The 19,488-nt window shown below is 42.4% G+C and overlaps 1 pseudogene; it reads right to left on the bottom strand.

Annotated features, from left to right (window-relative positions):
• Window positions 1-11,225, bottom strand: part of LOC102411622 — a 112,403-nt pseudogene extending 101,178 nt beyond the window's left edge.
• Between the last annotated feature and the right edge of the window lie 8,263 nt (window positions 11,226-19,488).

The raw sequence follows: 19,488 nt of genomic DNA, 5'->3' as shown, positions 1-19,488 counted from the left end.
AAGCCAGTCCAAAGGGAGAAAAAGTGTAAAGGAAACCTGAGACAGAGGAAAGTGGGAGGCAAAATAAAGAGTCTGTCTGTCTGGTACTAGATGGGGCATGAAAGTGGAATTTTTATCTAATCATTGTGATGTTTCTGGGTATTCATCCCTAAAAGCCTAGTGATTATATTCTGATGATAAATGAGAATTCCCATCTTTTTTTCTGGGTGAATGCTGTTTCAAAGATTCAACTAAATCAAGGACTGGAAGAGGGAAAGAAAGCAGAGAAGTTAAGCAACCGTTCATACTAGGGTGTTTCAACCTCAGCATTAATGACATTTTGGGCAGTTGTCAAGCGTTGTGTCTCTCCCAAATTCATATGTTGAGGCCCTAACTCTTAGGATGTGATCTTGTATGGTGATGGGGTCTTTACAGAGGTTCAGTTTAGTCACTCAGGTGTGTCAGACTCTTTACTACCCCATGGACTGCAGCATGCCAGACTTCCCTGTCCATCACCAACTCCCGGATCTTACTCAAACTCATGTCCATGGAGACAGTAATGCAGAGGTAATCAAGTTAAATGAGGTCATTAGGGAGCCTTAATCCAAAAGGACTGGTGACTTCAAAAACTGAGAAATCTGAACATGGAGATACATATGAAGGGAAGACGATTAAAGAAACTGCAAGCTTGCCATCTGCAAGCCAAGGACAGAGGCTTCCTTCAGCCTCAGATGGAAGGAATGTTGCCTTATTTTCAGACTTCTAGCCTCCAGAACAAGAGACGATGCATTTCTGCTGTTTAAGGCCCCAATCTATGGTTTTCTTGTTTTTAATTTAAATTGAATTTTTTATATGGGAATATGGTTGATTTGTAATATTATGTGAGTTTCAAGTGTACAATGAAATGAGTCAGTTATACATATACATGTATCCACTCTTTTTCGTATTCTTTTCCCATACAGGTTATCACAGAACATTGAGTAGAGTTCCTTGTGCTATACAGTAAGTCCTTGTTGATGATCTATTTAGAGTTAATCCCAAACTTCTACTTTATCTCTCCCTCCACCTTTCCCTTTCATAATCCTAATATATGGAATCTAAAAAAACCAAAATGATACAAACGAACTTATTTACAAAACAGAAACAGACTCACAGATTTGGAAAAAAAAAATCTGCGGTACATTGTTACTGCAGAGCTAGCAAACCAATACAGGTCTGATAAACCTTCATTGTGGGTGGTTGACCTGTGAGACTCGAGTTTGACTCCTGGGTCAGGAAGATCCCCTGGAAAAAGGAATGGCAACCCACTCCAGTATTCTTGCCTGGAAAAGTTCCATGGACAGAAGAGCCTGGTGGGCTGCAGTCCATGGGGTCACAAAGAGGCAGACATGATTGAGCTACTGATCATGGCACAGCCTGTGTATTGCAGGCTGTTTAGCAACAGCCCTGGCCTCTACCCTCTAGATGCCACTAGCACCTCTTTCTGTCAGTTGTGATAACCCACAGTGTCTCCCACCATGGCCAAATATCCCCTTGGGGCAACCAGGCTAGACCCTCTGTAGCCTTGAGGCAGTTGTTGGTCTCATGTCATGGGTACATCCATTGCCGATTTCCAAGCTCTCTGCAGGCTCTGGTGATTTCCCAAGCAGAGGGACATTCTTCATGTGGAAAATTTCCCTTCATCTGAACAGGGACCACTCACAAAGTATGCTATATAATGGGGAAGAAATTCTAATCAGTTGGAGAACTAGACAAGATACTTTAAATCCCTCAGTCATCCTCAGGGAAAATATGGGATTTTCTGTTTCTTAAATGTGGATAGTGCTTCATCTGAAGTCAATGTCCATCCACCTTTCGTAAAAGTGCGAGCCCTGCCATTCTACAGGAGCAATCACAGAAGGAAAAGGATGCTTCTGTGCTATTAAAAGGACAAACATGTTTGTGCCTCGGTATGAAAGCTGTAGGAGAGGGGTCTAAGGAGAGAGTGGAGAGCGATGTAAGGATTTTAATAAACTAACACAAAGGCTCTGATTACATCACTATTTATCCACATGTGAGTAGTCAGTTGTAATGAGTTGAGCAGAACAGAAACAGCAGCAGGCACACTGGTGATGTGGCTAAATCCTCTTTACAGTCTTTCCTGCCGGAGGGATTCTAAAAGGACACACCCTCAGAGCTGCTGTAATTATGTTTTTCTCACCCCATGATCTCTTCCTAATGGCAATGCTACCAGCGATATTCAGGTGATGAATTGTTCCAACAGGTCAATGCATCATTTTAAACAACAGAAAACTCTTTCTCTTTTGCTAATAGTTTAAGCATGTTGACAAAGTCTGATTATAAATCTTTCAGAGATCCTTTCAAGTAGGGCCACCTACAAATTTAATTAACTGCAAGATTTAGCTGACAGAACTAGTTCATAATTGATCACACATTATTTGGTTTTCCCTTTTTTAGAATTTTAAATGTCTTTGCTGCTTTCTCTCTTTGTGCACAGATGTGCATACACTATATTTCTCTTTGTGTCATTGTTTTATTATGACTTAAAACTGGAAGTAAATATTAATATCAATACTTCTTTACCTCTGAAGCAGATACACCGATCCTTGTCTGCCCACCTCACAGGACTGGGAGAATCAGACAGGGTAAAAGATATGGAAATGGTTTATAAGCCATCAAGTGCTTCAGCATGGAAGATACTATTGTCATTACTCTGTCCCAGTGAATAGAGAGGTCAAAGGCCTAAGAAGGTTTAGAGCTCAGGGGATTAGTAACCAAGTTTCCTAAGAGTCAGAGAGCTCTGGAAGGAACCTTAGAGACATCTCTCTTTGGCCCACCAGGATTAGAGTTAGCTTCTTTAAATAGGAGTTTACAGCTCTGTATTTCTGAGAGTTGTTTTCCAAAGATTTGTAATTTATAGCATAGGAACCGTTAAACAGTGACATAATCTGATATTTGTTATTTTACTTCACGATGTGAAACAAAACATGGGAGTTCATATATAGGTGTTTTGTATGCAGGACACTTGCTTTTTAGGAGGTCTTGAAAAGTGATAGACATTTTCCAGGCAGAGGAAGGGAGAAAGAACTTTACAGGGAAACCAGACCAGCAAACCACAGACAAGGAGGAAATCTACAGCGAGGTTGTAGAATGTGTCAGAATGGGCACTTGGGTTGCTTAACATAAAGTATAATGGAAAAAGTTTTGGAGACTAGGTTGTATAACCATGTGAATATACTTAACACTACTGAACTGTACTCTTAAAAATGGTGACGAGTACATTTTCTGTTACGTATACTTTACCACAATGAAACATTTGTATTATGTATACTTCACCACAATTAAAATTAAACATTTAAAAAAAAAAAGAAGAAGTTAAGACATCAGTGCATAGTGGCCACAGTTAAAAATATTTGTACTCCACTTCTGACTCAAAGTCTGTAAAGCTCTGTTGCACTGTAAGGAAGTGAAAAAGAAACAATCAAAAATCCAACAAGAGCAAAAGGGGAGGGCAGAGACCCCGCCCCCTCCTTTTTCTCTTCATTTGCAAAATAGTGAAGTTCAGCATCTGGAGACTTCTAGAATAAAAATTCCTTTTTAAGGGGTGGGATTATAGGATATTTTTCCTCATCTCTGTGTTATTCTATATTTTCTTGCATTTTGTAATGATTGTGGATTACCTTTATAAGTAGACGAGAAAGTGCTGATTCAGTATTAAAGGAGCCACGGTACACAAACCTTTGAGATGCCTGGTTATCACAGCTTCACAATGATCCATGAGGGGGAAGAAACCCTGTTATTTCCAGTGTACCACCCGCCAGCCCCAGGAAGGATCTGGCCCTGACACATGGCTGCTCTAGATGTAAAAAGAAACAAAAGACCCACAGAAAGCAAATACACTTTCCCTAAGCCTCAAGCCAGTCATCAGGCCAGGACCAGAAAACAGACCTTACCACCTTCACTACAAGACCCTTTGCCCAACTTCACTGTTTCTCTAAATCTGAGGTGCTTGGTGTATGACTGAGGCCACGTTTATATGCAGCTATGGTGGGCTACAGTCCATGAGGTCACAAAAGAGATGGACATGATTTAGCAACTAAACCACCAACTGCTTCATTTACATCAGGGTTCCTCAGCCTCAGCTGGATATTTGAGGCCAGATAATTCTTTGTGGAATGGAGCTGTCTTGTGTATTGTAGGATAATTAGCAGCATCCCTAGCCTCTCTCCACTCTTTGCCAGGAGCACCCCAGCACCCCATCACACCCGTGTGACACCCAGCAATGTCTCCAGACACTGTCAAACATCCCCTGGGAGGCACAGTCATACCAGTGGAGAACCGCTAACCTACTCTTGGTGAAAATTCATATAATCAGCAGGCTTTTCCTCTGGATCTTTGTTTGACCTGTTCACAGTTCACCAGACTCTGGGGGGTTTATGTTAAAAAAAAAAAAAATCCTACTGGGGGTGGGGGCAGGCTGGATTGGGAGTTTGGAATTGGCAGATACAAACTATTACATATAGAATGGATAAACAACAAGGTTCTATATAGCACTGGGCATATAGTCAATATCCTGTGAAAAGCCATAACAGAAAAGATACAAAAAAGAATATATTTGTATAACTGAATCACTGTGCTGAACAGCAGAAATCAATAAACTGTACTTCAAGTATAAAAAAAAATCCTGCTAAAAATCTTTGGCCTGTTCCTTGACCCTTGTGCAACTCGACCTTACTCTTTCTTTATGAAAACTTAATTAACAATCAAGTTGAGAATAAAAAAAGGGAATCTTATTTTGAGCCAAATTAAGGATTATAACTCGGGAGACAGAAAGCTCTGAGAACAGTTCTGCTTGTGAGAAGTCCAAGGCATAATCATGTACATTTTTGAGACACAGGATCATACACCAGAATGAGATCCTGATATTTTGCATAAAGTTCACCAAGAATACATAGTCTAGGTAAGCACGTAGAAAGCCAGCAGCAAGTCACCATGACCTACAGAACAGGGTAGTGGTTTCGTTGTTGTCTTTCTGATTCTTGGACCCCATAGACTGTAGCCTGCCAGGCTCCTCTGTCCGTGGGATTTTCCAGACAAAAATACTGGAGTGGGTTGCCATGTCCTTCTCCAAGGGATCTTCCTGACCCAGGGATTGAACCTATTGTCTTCTGTACTGCAAGTGGATTCTTTATCACTGAAATAACTCTATTCTTTTAAGAAGTTACATTGCTAGCTTCAGAAGAAAGAGGGGGAAAGAGATCTTTAAGGTTGAGCACACAAGCCTATCACTGAGGAAGTCTGCATAATGTGTGACGCAAAGGCTCACTGCCCATTAGGGAGGAAGGGAGGAGCCCCGAACGGACACACAGAGAGACACACAAAAATTGTGTTTAATTTTTATGAGAATTTTCTTGTCCTGCCTTAAAATATAAATTTTATTTGGTCACTGCTAAGCGGACTCCTGGGCGGTTAGAGTGGACAGCTGTCGTGGTGGTTTTGCTCTGTTTCACTGGTACCCACCTCCAAGTCTCATCCTTAGCCAAGCTTCCCTGAGACTCACTGCGTTCCCAGTGCAGTGCCAGACTCCTTCCTGCCAAGGCGGAAGGCCTGCCTCTTTCTCCCCAGCTCAGAGCACGTCCTGTATCTGGATGCCCTGATGTCAGGGGTGGAGACGGACCCCTGGCGAGAGGGTGCTGGGGAGCAGAGCTTGCCCTGCACTTGCATCAGAAAACCTGGGTTTGACTCAGGACTCTGTCTCCTCCTCTGGTATCTTGTAAGATGTTGTGAGAACAAGATGAGAAGTTATGTAAGTGCTTAGTGCCAGAGCGGGTCAAGTCATCCTTGTTGTCACTGTCAATGTGATATTGAAGAAGCCACTTAACCTTTCAGGGCCTCAACATTCTCATCGAAAAAAGGAAGGGGTGGGGTCAGGTTAACTTCTGAGGTGGAACTTCTAAGGTGAGAACTTCTAAGGTAGGGTTCGGTTAGCTTCAGGGTCAGCTTTCAAAGACTATTTGGTTTGTATAACTGTGTATGTGTGTGTGTGTGTGTGTGTGTGTGTGTTGTGCACGCGCATGATAAATCATGTCTGACTCTTTGCAACCCCATGGACTGTAGCCCGCTAGGCTTCTCTGTCCATGGAATTTTCCAGGAAAGAGTACTGGAGTGGGTTGCCATTTCTAACTCCAGGGGATCTTCCCCACCCAAGGATCAAACCCCTATCTCTTGAATCTTCTGCACTGGCAGCCGAATTCTTTACCATTGTGCCACCTGGGAAACTGCAAAATGGAGTAGTTATAATTCCTTACAAGATTATGGTGCCAATGACATACTTTGGGAAATCCTTGCAAACTATAAATCAGATTAAACCCCTGGTGGGTTTGGTCAGTTGGTTGGAAGAATGGTAGGCAGGTGGGACAGACACGAGGCTACGGGGACTGCTGTGTCTGAGGGCTTACACCACTAGGATTGCTCCGGCCATCTGTGAGTGAGACCTCTGTTTTTCGTTTCTCTGTAGGGATATGTAGAAGGTAGCAGCCGCCTGGAACCCTCTCTGGCAGTGGGGGATCAAGATCAACTACCAGAATGGGAGGAACTGAGGAAGCTTGTCATTCCTCCAAACACAGACTAGTTTTCCCTTCTTGGAGGGCTCAGGGGACCAAAGTGGAGGTGATAACTATTGTAGGTTATAGAGAGGCTACAGTCCATGGAGTCACTAAGAGTTCCACACAACTGAGTGACTTCACTTTCACTTTTCACTTTCATGCATTGGAGAAGGAAATGGCAACCCACTCCAGTGTTCTTGTTTGGAGAATCCCAAGGATGGTGGAGCCTGGTGGGCTGTCATCTATGGGGTCACACAGAGTTGGACACTACTGAAGCGACTTAGCAGCAGCAGCAGCAGAGAGGTTGCCCTCAAAACTCTAAGAGGCCAAATTCTCAGCATGAGAATTAAAAGGTCTGAGACAAGCAGAGATAAATTCTAGTGGCTCTCTGATGAATTCTTAGAGAGTGCTGTTTTGATTGATCAACTTCTGGCTGTAATGCCCATTAACCAGGTGGCATGCAACAAACTCTTTACCTTCAGAGAAAATAGTGGTAATGAGATTACTTTAACAGTATTACTAGTGATGATGATAATAATGGTAGACTCTTACAGCTACTGTTGTAAGGGCTTTACATATATTACCATTTAAATCCTAACAACAATATTTAACATTTAGGTATTATCACTCTCAGTTCCTATTACACAGTGCCAAAGCCCAAAGAGGTTATAGAAGGTGCCTCAATTTTCCAGGAAAGACCAGCAGAGCTTATTTTGAAGTCTTAAGTGGGAGTCAGACAAGAAATGGCGCTGCCGTCTCCCAAATGACAGACCTACAGGAGTTGCCATCTGAGTTCCCGTCCCTGCTGGTGACCATAAATTTGTTTTCTATGTCTGTGATTCTATTTCTGTTTTGTAAATAAGCTCATTTGTACCATTTTTTTTTGATTCTGCATATAAACAATGTCATGGTATTTGTCTTTCTCTGACTTACTTTACTCGATATGACAATCTCTAGATCCATTCGTGTCATTGCAAATGGTATTATTTCATTCTTTATGACAGAGTAATATTCCATTGTAATATTTCATCCCCTTCTCCAGGGCATCTTTCTAACCCAGGGATTGAACCCTGGTCTCCTGAATTACAGGCAGATTCTTTACCATCTGAGCCACCAGAGAAGATACCAATAAGAAGATAACAATATTCTATTGTATATATGCACCGCATCTTTATTCATTTATCTATTGATGGACATTTAGGTTGCTTTCACGTCCTGGCTATTGTAAATAGTGCTGCAATGAACATTGGGGTGCATATATCTCTTTGTATTATTGCTTCCTCTGGATACATGCCCAGGAGTGGGATTGCAGGATCATATGGTAGCTCTGTTTTTAGTTTCTTAAGAGACTTCCATACTGTTCTCCATACTGTTGGACCAATTTACATTCACACCAACAGTGTAGGAGGGTTCCCTTTTCTAAACACCCTCTCTAGCATTTATTGTTTGTAGATTTTTTTGATGATGGCCATTTTGACTGATGTGAGGTGATAGATACCTCATTGTAGTTTTGACTTGCGTTTATCTAATAATTAGTGTTTTGAGCATCTTTTCATGTGCTTTATGGCCATCTGTATGTCTTCTTTGGAGAAATGCCTCTTTAAATTTGCTACCTATTTTTTGATTGGGTTGTTTGTTTTTTGATATTGAGCTGCATGAATTGTTGGTACGTTTTGGAGATTAATCCCTTGTCAGTCGTTTTGTTTGCAAACATTTTTCTCATTCTGTGGGTTGTCTTTTCGTTTTATTTATGGTTTCCTTTCCTGTGCAAAAGCTTTTTAAGTTTAATTAGGTCCCATTTTCAATTTTTGCTTTTATTTTCATTCATTATCCTATTTTATTTTCATTGCTTTAGTTGGATCAAAAAAGATCTTGTTATGGTTTATGTCAATGCGTGTTCTGCTTATGTTTTCCTCTAAGAGTTTTATAGTATCTGGCCTTACATTTATATATTTATCCATCTTGAGTTTGTTTTTGTGTACGGTGTTAGGAAGTGTTCTGATTTCATTCTTTTACACAGAGCTGTCCAGTTTTCCCAGCAACACTTATTTTTGCCATTGTATATTCTTACCTCTTTTGTCATAGAGTAGGTGACCGTAGGTGCTGGATTTTCTATCCTAAACAGCCTCTATTTCTTACCAGCTTTGTCATCTGAGGCCAAATTCTCCCCTTCTCTCCACTGTGGTTTCCTCATCTATAAGAGGGAATAAATTATTTCTTCACAGGGTGATGATAAAATGCCATCAAAACAATGGACTTAAAAGTTCTTTGTAAAGAGTAAATTCTCATAAAAAGACAAAGTGTTCTTAGTTCTTGGGGGAAAAACTTTTTACTTCTCTATCACCAAATAAATACTAGTTCACATCATGATCATTCACATCCATGATAATAAGGAAAAAAATATATAATCTCTTCATGCAGAGACAGCAGTTAACACTTTAATATAGATCCTTTGAGACCTTTCATTGCTTCCTTGGTAGCTCAGCTGGTAAAGAATCCGCCTGCAACACCAGAGACCCTGGTTCAATTCCTGGGTCAGAAAGGTCTGCTGGAGAAGGGAACGGCTACCCACTCCAGTATTCTGGCCTGGAGAATTCCATGGACTGTATAGTCCATGGGGTCGCAAAGAGTCGGACAGACTGCGCGATTTTCACTTTCACTTTTCATTAAAATGAAAGGTACTCCTGTTATAATTTTGTAAAAATAGGTGCTGATGAGGTAGAGAAAGGGAGGAGTTTGAGGGCCGCAGGTTGATCATGTGGAAGAGGGCACTGGGGATGGGCCCCGTGGACACATCCTTTCAGAAGCCCCACTGGCAGGGAATTGAATAGTCAGATAAAGCACTTAGTCAATTAAAGTAGGGAAACGGTGAACATGGAAAACACTGATTTTATTAAAGTAGGACTTTTTTTAGAAAAGAAGAAAACATAAAATATAGCTTAATTTAACAATATTTTGAAGGGATGAGCTTTCTTCTTTAAGTACATAACAGCTGATGGGAGTTCTGTGTGGAATTTTTAAAAAGTAGAAGTTGACACAAGGTCACTGGTTTCCAGTCCCAACATCTTTAAAGAAGGGGGAGAACTCAGAAAGAGCTGGGAAGCAACCTGAGTTCAGAATTCTTCTATATTAAACAAAACTTCCCCAATTTTTTCCATTTGTCTTGCACATGCCAAACTCTCAGATTTTGCTTTTGTTTTGTTTTTTAAGCTACTTTTCTGTTACTGTTTATTAGAAGCATTCAGTTTAGATTTTGCACAATAGCAATTCTTTTCCTAACTCATATTTCCTTGGTTTACGTAGTTATAAACACAAGCACAACTGGCCTAACTAGTTTGTGGACAAACACATCTACCTCTTGGTGAACCTGAACCGTGGGGGCAGAAAAGGCCTTGAGTCCTGCCTCCTGGACATAAGCATTTACTCTGCCATTACACAGAATGTTTAACTGGGAGCAAGCAATCAGTTCATCCAGCTTTGAAGGTTTCTAATATAAAGCTGAAACTCCAGTACTTTGGCCACCTCATGCGAAGAGTTGACTCATTGGAAAAGACTCTGATGCTGGGAGGGATTGGGGGCAGGAGGAGAAGGGGATGACAGAGGATGAGATGGCTGGATGGCATCACTGACTTGATGGACGTGAGTCTGGGTGAACTCCTGGAGCTGGTGATGGACAGGGAGGCCTGGTGTACTGTGATTCATGGGGTCGCGAAGAGTGGGAGACGACTGAGCGACTGAACTGAACTGACTGAACTGAATACACTGTAAATACAGAAAAACAATTGTGTCCAGGAGAATACTTTTGCTACAAGTAACAGAAATCCAGACTCCAGCTGTTTTTGTTTTTGTTTAATAAGATGGGTTTCAAGGCTGGGGGATTCAGAGATTTCGTGGCGTCAAGGGGGCCCCACATTATCGCCACTTCCCTGGACTGCTACTCACAGGATGGGCTTCATCTTGCAACTCTGGCCAGGAGCTGGGGCTTCAGGTGCCCTGTCTCTTGCTAAGTGGGAGTGAGGAACAATGGGCATCCAGGAATCAGGTCCTTCCCCTCCATCTTATTGGCCCAACTTGGGCCCCATGCCCACCCTGGTCTTCTTAATAACACCATCAGAGGACTGGCCTATGCTGCTTGGTCTGAACGTCAGCATCCGCTGCCGGAGCAGCAGCTGTGTTCAGCTTCCCATTCCCGTGAATCCCAGCAGCTGCCTAAGCACCCGAACAAAACTGGATTCTAGGAGGGAAGAGAAAAGCAAGATAGATGCTGGGAGAGGTGTAGCCGCTCCTACAGGAGGCTTCCCTACTTCACAGTGTGGCCTCGGGCTGGCTGTGTTTCCTGAGGCGCCACAAACGTACCTGCCTGAGGCATCTTTGCCCCTGGTCAGAAGTCCTCCCGTGGCATCGTCCACAGTTAGCGATTCTGAGCAGCTAAAAGTGACAAGATGCACAGAAACTGGCCTCACTGGAACTCATGTCCAAACACCTGGATGGCTCTCCCAGTGCCCGCCACCTGCCCACGCGCCCCTTGGTGGTTCACCACCCCCTCAACAGGAAGCTGTTCGAGGCTTCTCACCCCTTGAACGCCAACACCTGCTTCCTCCTCTCCTCATATCCTGCTGACACCATTTTCTCAGACTTCATTGTGCAAACAGCAGCTGCCAGACTGCTCCTTGCTCAACTGTACCCTCTGCCTCTGGCCAGGGCACTGCCTGGCCTGTGGTCACAGTAGGTGACCCAGCCCCTCTGCCTCGACCTGTGCCCCAGTTCCCTTCCCACCCGCTCCCCTCCTTTGCAGGCCACCAGACCCTCTCTCCAGCTCTAGGGGCCCACAAATGTGCCACAAGCTCATATGTTAAAAATAAAACAGAAAACCTCTTCCTAGACCTTCTTCCTGCTCATGCCTAGCTCTTTTTTTCCCCACAAAGAAAACTCTTTTAAAGTGTGGTCTAGAGTCTCTGTCTGGGCCCATTCAGTCCTTATCCCCTCAGCTCACCAAACTTGAACTTTTTACCCCATTGTCAGGCCCCAGAAGCAGCTCTAATCCAAGTAATCAAAGGCCTTGGCTTTTGCCAGATCCAGGCGCCTGCTGCTTTTGTCTGACTTGACCCCTCAGCACTTTCTTCATCCTGCCACATTCCTCTCTCGGCTTCTAGAGCATGCTCTCTCGGGGTGGGTTTTCTGGGTGGATTTCCATGGGCTTCCCTGCTGGCTCAGCCAGTAAAGAATCTACCTGACCCCTGGGTGGGGAAGATCCCCTGGAGAAAGGAATGACTACCCACTCCAATATTCTTGCCTGGAGAATCCCATGGACAGGAGAGCCTGTCCATGGGAGACACTACTGAGCCAGTTCTCTCCTCCCTTCCTCCCTCTACCTCTTCCCTGCCTTCCCCTCTGTCCTCCTTCCACACTCTTGGCCCCCAAGTATCTGTTCACCCGCTGTTTAAACAGTGATTGGCAGGCCCAGATCTCCCTCTGGCCCTGTGGTGCCCACTGGCTGCTTGCCCACTCCTACTGGGATGTCTCATAGCATCTTCAACCCAATATGCCCCATTCAGAACGTTTGATTGCTCCCCACCCTCTGTCCCTCAAACCTGTTTCTCCTCAGATCTTCAACCCCTAGGTTGACCATCTACACAGCTGCTCCAGACTCAACTTGGGTGTCATTCTTGGTTCCTCTTGCCCCATGCCTCTTCTCTCACAAACTCCATCCAAAAGTCCTGTCATCTCTTCCCCAAGACAACGTCAGTCCATCTGCTTTTCTCCATCTCTAGCGGCAGTCATCTCGCAGAACCACAGTGATCATCGGACCCTGATTCTCTTCTTGCCTACTGTACAGGGGCCAGAGTAAGCTTCTAAAAATATTAAATCAGGTCATCTTGCTCCCCTGTATAAAACCCTTCAGTGGCTTCCTATTGTGGGCAGAACAAAGTCTAGAAACCTTATCATGGCCTAAGTGGCCTTAACCGATCTCATCCTGACCTCTCTCTGCCTTATCTTATCTGGTGAAACTCGACTCTAAGCACCCAGGCCTTTTCTTGTGGTGAAAACGCAGACTTGCTCCCACTCAGGGCCCTTCAACTTGCTCTGCTATCTGACTTTTGCAAGCTTGGTGTCACTCAAGTCTCTGCTTAAAGGTCACCTTCACAGAGGCCTTCCCTGGCCAGACAGAAGTTAGCCCCTGTCCTCCATCACTCTCTACGCTTAACCCGTTCTATTTGTGTTCTAGAATGTATCACTATTGAACTTATCTTTTCACTTGTTTGTTTTCTCTTTCTCATTCATACTAGACTGTCGCCATCAGAAAGCAGAACATTATATCTCATTGACTGTGGTGGTTGTTGCACCTAAAACAATAGTAGGAGCAAAAATGAAGTTGTGTCTGACTCTTCGCAACCCCATGGACTGTAGCCTACCAGGCTCCTCTGTCCATGAGATTTTCCAGGCAAGAGTACTGGAGTAGGTTGCCATTTCCTTCTCCAGGGGATCTTCCCAACCCAGGGATTGAACCCAGGTCTCCCGCATTGTAGGCAGATACTTTACCATCTGAGCCACCAGGGAAGCCCAGGAAAGTAGGAGCAAATAGTAATAATAATTTAATGAATGAATAACTCTGCTTGTCTGACTTAAAACTTGCTTTACAAAAGGAATAACCACCTTGGAATGATCAATAGAGGTCATGGGACAAATAACCCATTCTTTTTTCAGCTACGACTTTATTTAGCAAATACTTATTGCCAGGTTGTGTGCTAAGCACTGGAGGAAACCAGATGAAGAAAAACTAAAAGCTGATTTCAAGAGTTCAGAGGTTACGGAGTAGTGACAGATTAAATTTAGAAAGTTGCAGTTTGACAAATACATCGAGAGAGGGAAGCAAAGGATGGTATTGGAACTCGATGGGGCGCATCTAACCCAGAAAGCTGAGGTCAAAGAAAGCTTCCCGGAAGAAGTGATCCCTCAGGTGAGTCTTAAGGATAAGAGTCAGCCAGGTGAAGAAGTGGTAGAAGGTGGGACTGAACAGTCCAGCAAAGGGGACAGTAGAAGAACAGGAGCCTTGGGAAGGCATGAGGGAAGGGCAACGCGCTTAGAAGAAATGGAGACTGAGCTCAAGGAGGGGAGGAGGAGGGCCTGCAAAGATGCCGGACTGGACAGCTGAAGGTCCCTATCATAAAAGGTCTTGCCACAACAACCACAATGCTGGACATTTATGGAGAGCTTGCTCTGGTGCCAGGCACTGAGTGAAGCATATCGCACCGTGTTATTTAATCCCCATGACAACCCCATGAGATAGATGCTGTCACTCTCCTCCTTTAACTGATAGGGAATGATAAGTCACTTTTCTGAGGACACACACAGAGAGAGCAGAGTCCACGTGGAAGCCCATGGACGCATACTACAAACGCTTTCAGGCAAAAGCCCCGGATCTCTGGTGAAATCTCTTGATTTCTCTCTGGTTCTTAGTCTCCTCATCAGTAGAATGGAGCTGATGGCAGTGTCCCTACCACGTGGAGTCTGAGGATGCAGTGAGATAATTCAGGTACTGAATTGAAACTTACTCACTGGTTAATAAATATGAGCTACTACTATTATTTTTTATTTTCTTTTTGGAAAGACTACTATTTAAACCTGGGGATTTTTCCCTGGGAGCAGAAACAGGACTTAACAGTTCCTGAACATTGGGGCTCTCTTCTTTCTTTAGGATTGGTGATTAGTTTACGCTTTTGTAACATACTGTGAATATCTAACTTTGGTCTTTTCTCTTTTCTTCTAATATCTTTTTATATCCAGATTGATAGGCGAAAATATAGAATTTATATGTGTAAGAAAGAATTGATGGTTTAAATTTTTTTTCTCATAAAGTAATGCATGCACAAGTTAAAAAAATTCTAACAATACTATAGGGTAAAACAAAAAATGTGAAATCCTCCCTCTTTACCTACACCCTCATATATAATGTAATTATAGCTAAACATAATTATAGCTATTATTTCTCTTTTCCCAGAAATTTGTATGTATATATGTACATGTATGTTAAGTATATGTATAAAAATTTAATCCTTGGAATTCTCACTTTTAATAATATTGTATTCTACCTTATATTTTCACTTAAAATAGTTTAGTTTTGAGGTTCTTTATTGTACCAATTCAGATAAATGTACTGATCTTTCTTTTAAACAATTTTATTTATTTAGGCTGTGTGGTGTCTTCATGGCTGCGGGGGCTTTTCTCTAGTTGCAGAGAACGGGGGTAATCTCTAATTGTGGTATGTGGGCTTCTCATTGCAGTGACTTCTCATCGTGCGCTCTAGGCTGAGTGGGCTCAGTGGTTGCAGTTCCCAGGCTCCAGAGCACAGGCTCAATAGTCGTGGTGCACAGGCTTAGTTGCTCCATGGCATGTGGGATCTTGCCAGACCAGGGGTCAAATCTGTGTCTCCTCCATTGGCAGGAGATTCTTCACCACTGAGCCAACAAGGGAGCCCAGATAATTGTATTGATTCTACTGAACAGCCAGGTAGTGTTCCATTTTATAGGGCCACGGTAGCATATTTAATCTTTTCTTGATGGGCATTTAAATTTCATCTAGTTTTCTTACTATTACAAGCAATATTATTAGGCTGTCTCTGTACTGTATGTATTTGCCTCTGTGTACAAGTGTTTCTGTGGGAAAAATTTCTAGAAGGGAAACTGCTAAGTTAAAGAAAATTCACTTTTAAAATTTTAATATTTATTGCCAAATTGCTTTCAAAGAATTTATAGCAATTTACATTCCATTAGCAACATGTGAAAGTTCATGTTTCCCATATCCTTGAGTATGAGCAAAGTTTTATTTTTGCAAGTAAATAAGTAAAAATGTATCTTGTTTCAACCTACATTTCTTTGATTATTTAACAGGCTGGAAAAATGTTTTTATATGTTTGTTATCTATTTGCTTTTTTTTTGCTGCTCACTGTCTGCTTTTTGACTACTTTTCCAGTGAATCGTTTGTTTTTTTTCTTGCTAATTCTTAAATCTCTTTGTTACAGTAAAAAAAATTAACCCCCTTCCTTATTTTTAGAAATTGAAATTTTTTTTTTCTATCCTGTGGTTTATCACTTGATTTTGTGTATGGTATTCTTTGTCTTGCAAGTTTGTGTAAATTTGTTGATCTTATCTTATATGACTACTGACCTTCCCCAGTTCAAAATTATGAAAAAAGTTTTTGAAAAAAAAATTACCATTGATTTTTCTAGTATTGTTATTACTTGTTTTACTCGATAATTATTGATCTACAGATATATTATTCAGGTATAAGAAGTGAAGTACTTCAGCACTTTTTTCCTAATGGGTTGTTTGTCACAACATTTCTGAATTATTCATATTCTCCCTTTGACCTAAAATACCAATGTATTTATATTCTAAATTCTCAAAAGGATATGGGTCTCTCTGTGGGATCTCTCTTCTCCACTAACACCTTTGTTATTTCCTGTACTTTCTCTGTAATGTCTTTCTGTTTTCCCATAATTTATCTATGTATAAAATGTCTTAATGTTGGGTGAAATCAGTTCTCTTTCATTTTCTGTTTATGGTTGTACTGGCCATTCTCACTTCTTTATTATTCCACATCAGCTTTGCATCATTTTGTCAGATTCTCCAGAAAATCCTACTAGTAGTTGGATTAGAATTACAGTTGCTTCAGGGAAAGTAAACTATGTTGTTTCATTTACCCCATTTTTTTTCTAATGTCCCTGTATTAATCAGGATAAGATGGACCATGCTGCAAGAATAGTTAAATCTCTAAATCTCAGTGGATTCATTCTATAAAACTTTGTTTCTCACTCATACAAATTTCAGTGCAGATCAGCTGCTCTCCAGAATAGGTCCTCCCTGTACTGCTCCACTGTCCACGCTATTTTGATCTTACAGCTTTGCTCTCTCAAGAGAGGCCTCCGTGGACTATGGAAGAGACATTTAGTGTCAACAGTTACCCATGTTCTCACTTGAATTTCCAGCCCCCTTGTAGTCAGTGGGGCCATATGATTCTAGCCAATGGGAAAAGCTGGATTTTCTCTGTGATCTCTTCCCTTGTTGCCATAGCTGAGGTCATGAACTGAGGTGACAGAGCCCAAATAGACACCTTCTCAATAACAGTCACCTCGTGGGAGGCAGCTGCCCTGGAGACTCATCTGGCTCCCATCAGAGCTGGGGTGCATATGAAATAACTTTTATTGTATTAAGGTCACTGGGACTCTTAGGGTAAATTACTACTACAATAAAACAGTTAAGATGGCACTAGTGATAAAGAACCCGCCTGCCAATGCAGGAGACAAAAGAGACACTGGTTTGTCCCTGGGTCAGGAAGATCCCCTGGAGGAGGGCATGGCAAGCTACACCAGTATTCTTGTCTGGAAAATCTCATGGACAGAGGAATCCGGCGGGCTACAGTGCATGGGGTCCAAAGAGTAGGACACCACTGAGTGACTGAGCAACACCACCACCACAACAGAGCAAACAACTCTATCCTGACCAATATAAAAATTAGTACCCAAAGTGATATGCTGCTGGAAAACAAAAAACAAAAAACAAAAAACCCTTATAATACCGGTTTAGCAATCTGTAGTAACAGAAAGGAATCTGATATCAGAGGCTGGGAAGAACCAAAACATCTGGTAAAGGTGTTACTTGTGATTACCTTGAAGGCAGGTTATTTCACTATTGAGCTTGTAGTTCAGGGAGGAGATGATGGAAAACAGAACCTTAGTTCTCTCTGTGGTTGTTACTGGTTGTGTTTGGCTAAGTGTTGAAAGAGAGAGAGAGACAGAAGAGTTGGAGGGGATTGGTGACAAAAAATCAAAGGCATAAAGCTCACATCATAAGTCCCTCAGAGAGAATATTGAATGATTCCCTGCTCCCGGAAATGTCTGAAAGCAGATGGACCGGACCTACTGTACGTTTGAAAGAGTTATGAAGTAGTGACAAAGAAGCATGAACCTGGTCTAAAAGGCCGGAGGCACCAACCTCCATCCTGAGCAGGAAGTGGCTATGTACAGCTGTGCGGAGACCCAACACCCCCAGTACCCATTTCAGGTGTGACCGAGAACGTAATAGAACAGTAAAGACTTCTCAGAGGAAGTCTTGTTGACAAGAAGTTCTGGGACTGCCCCATACCCTGGAAATGAGCTCCTGAAGTCAAGTCTGTACCGACGGCCTTGTCACCTGTTAGAGATGCTTAAACCAGCATAAGGCAATTGTCTTATATTTCACTAATCAGATTCAGTTGGATGTTTGAGGCGGGGACTGACATGTTTCTGTTAATCTCAGATGTTTTCTTGTTCTGAAGTAGTGAGAACTAAGGGTATTATGGGAGTGGCCACCTCTCATGCATCAAGTTGCTGAGAATTCTGTAGAGAAGGCAGATTAAAAAAAAAAAAGAAAGAAAGAAAATGCTTCTTGTGCAGTAGTAGAGATAAGAAGCCATACGTATATGGGGAGAAGGGAAAGAGAGAGAAATATGCTTCTGCCTGAGTCCCTTGGAGCTTTCTACTCCTCTTGGCTACCTGTGGTTCACATCCCTTTGAGGACCAACTGCATTCCTGTGAATTCCAGAGGACACTAGTTATCTCTTTTTCTTATCTAAGTTTGATTGAATTGGTTTCTATTTCTTAAAATCAACAGAACCTTGACTGAGGAAGTTCCCATACCCTATCATAGCAAAACATCTCCAGGAAGGGACCTCCCCTTCCTTCCTGCTGTGTAGGTAGGTTATGGTTGTGGTCACAGCCACGGCAATGAGATTTCTCATCATGGTCAGACTTCAAAGTCATGATGAGGGAAGAAGAGTAGCTGGAAAATTGGCTCATGCTTCCATGCCCAACTACACTGGCCAATTTTAGAATCACTTTTCAATAGCAACACTGAAGAATAGTAATATTAAAATGAAATAGAATGATTCCAATTTTTCTTGGAAGAAGCTACTCTTTATTTCTGTTGTCCGTGTATTCTCCTGCTCTCTGGAAAGTTTCTTTGCTTTCTTGGTTCCATCTGCTTTCTTCTCACACCTGCAACATCCCCTCTCCTTTCACACTCTCAGTTGATGACCTCACTTCCTTTTCCATCGAGAAAAAAGAAACAACCAGAAGACAACTGTCTTATCTGTCCAACACCAAAACTACCAAATAACCAACAACTATACCCATTCTCTCTGCACTCCCCGCCTCCCTCCAGTGCTGTCCTACAGAGATTTCTGCAATGACAGAGATGTCCTGACTTGTTGTTCAATGCAGTAGCCACAACCCACATGTGGTTATTAAGCACTTGAAATGCAGTAAGAGCAACCAGGAACTGAATTGTACATTTTACTGAATTTTAATTAATTGAAGTTTAAATAGTCACATGTGGCCAGTGGCTGCTGAATAGGACAGTGCAGGTATGGAGAAATCCTTTGAAGGGTTTTTCTATGAAAGGAACAAAGAAATGGGATGGACAGTCCCAGAGGGATGGGGGCCAAAGCAGCACTTCTTAAAAAGGTGGATAAGTGACATTTCCGCATGGCTGGTGGAAACAGTCCACTCGTTGTTGTCGTTCAGTTACTCTGTCATGTTCTACTCTTTGCAACCCTGTGGACTGCAGCACACCAGGCTTTCCTGTCCTTCACTATCTCCTGAAGTTTGCTCAAACTCATGTCCACTGAGTCAATGATGCCATCCAACCATCTCATCCTCTATCACTCCCTTCTCCTCCTGCCCTCCGTCTTTCTCAGCATCAGGGTCTTTTCCAATGGGTTGGCTCTTCGCATCGAGTGGCCAAAGTAGTGTAGCTTCAACTTCAACATCAGTCCTTCCAATGAATATTCAGGGTTGATTTCCTTTAGGATTGACTGGTTGGATCTCCTTGAAGTCCAAGGGACTCTCAAAAAATGATGAAGCAGGAGA

This window comes from Bubalus bubalis, chromosome 4 (assembly GCF_019923935.1).
Source record: "Bubalus bubalis isolate 160015118507 breed Murrah chromosome 4, NDDB_SH_1, whole genome shotgun sequence".
NCBI lineage: Eukaryota > Metazoa > Chordata > Mammalia > Artiodactyla > Bovidae > Bubalus > Bubalus bubalis.
Note: the sequence above shows the minus strand (reverse complement) of the source record. Positions and strands in the feature narration are given on the sequence as shown.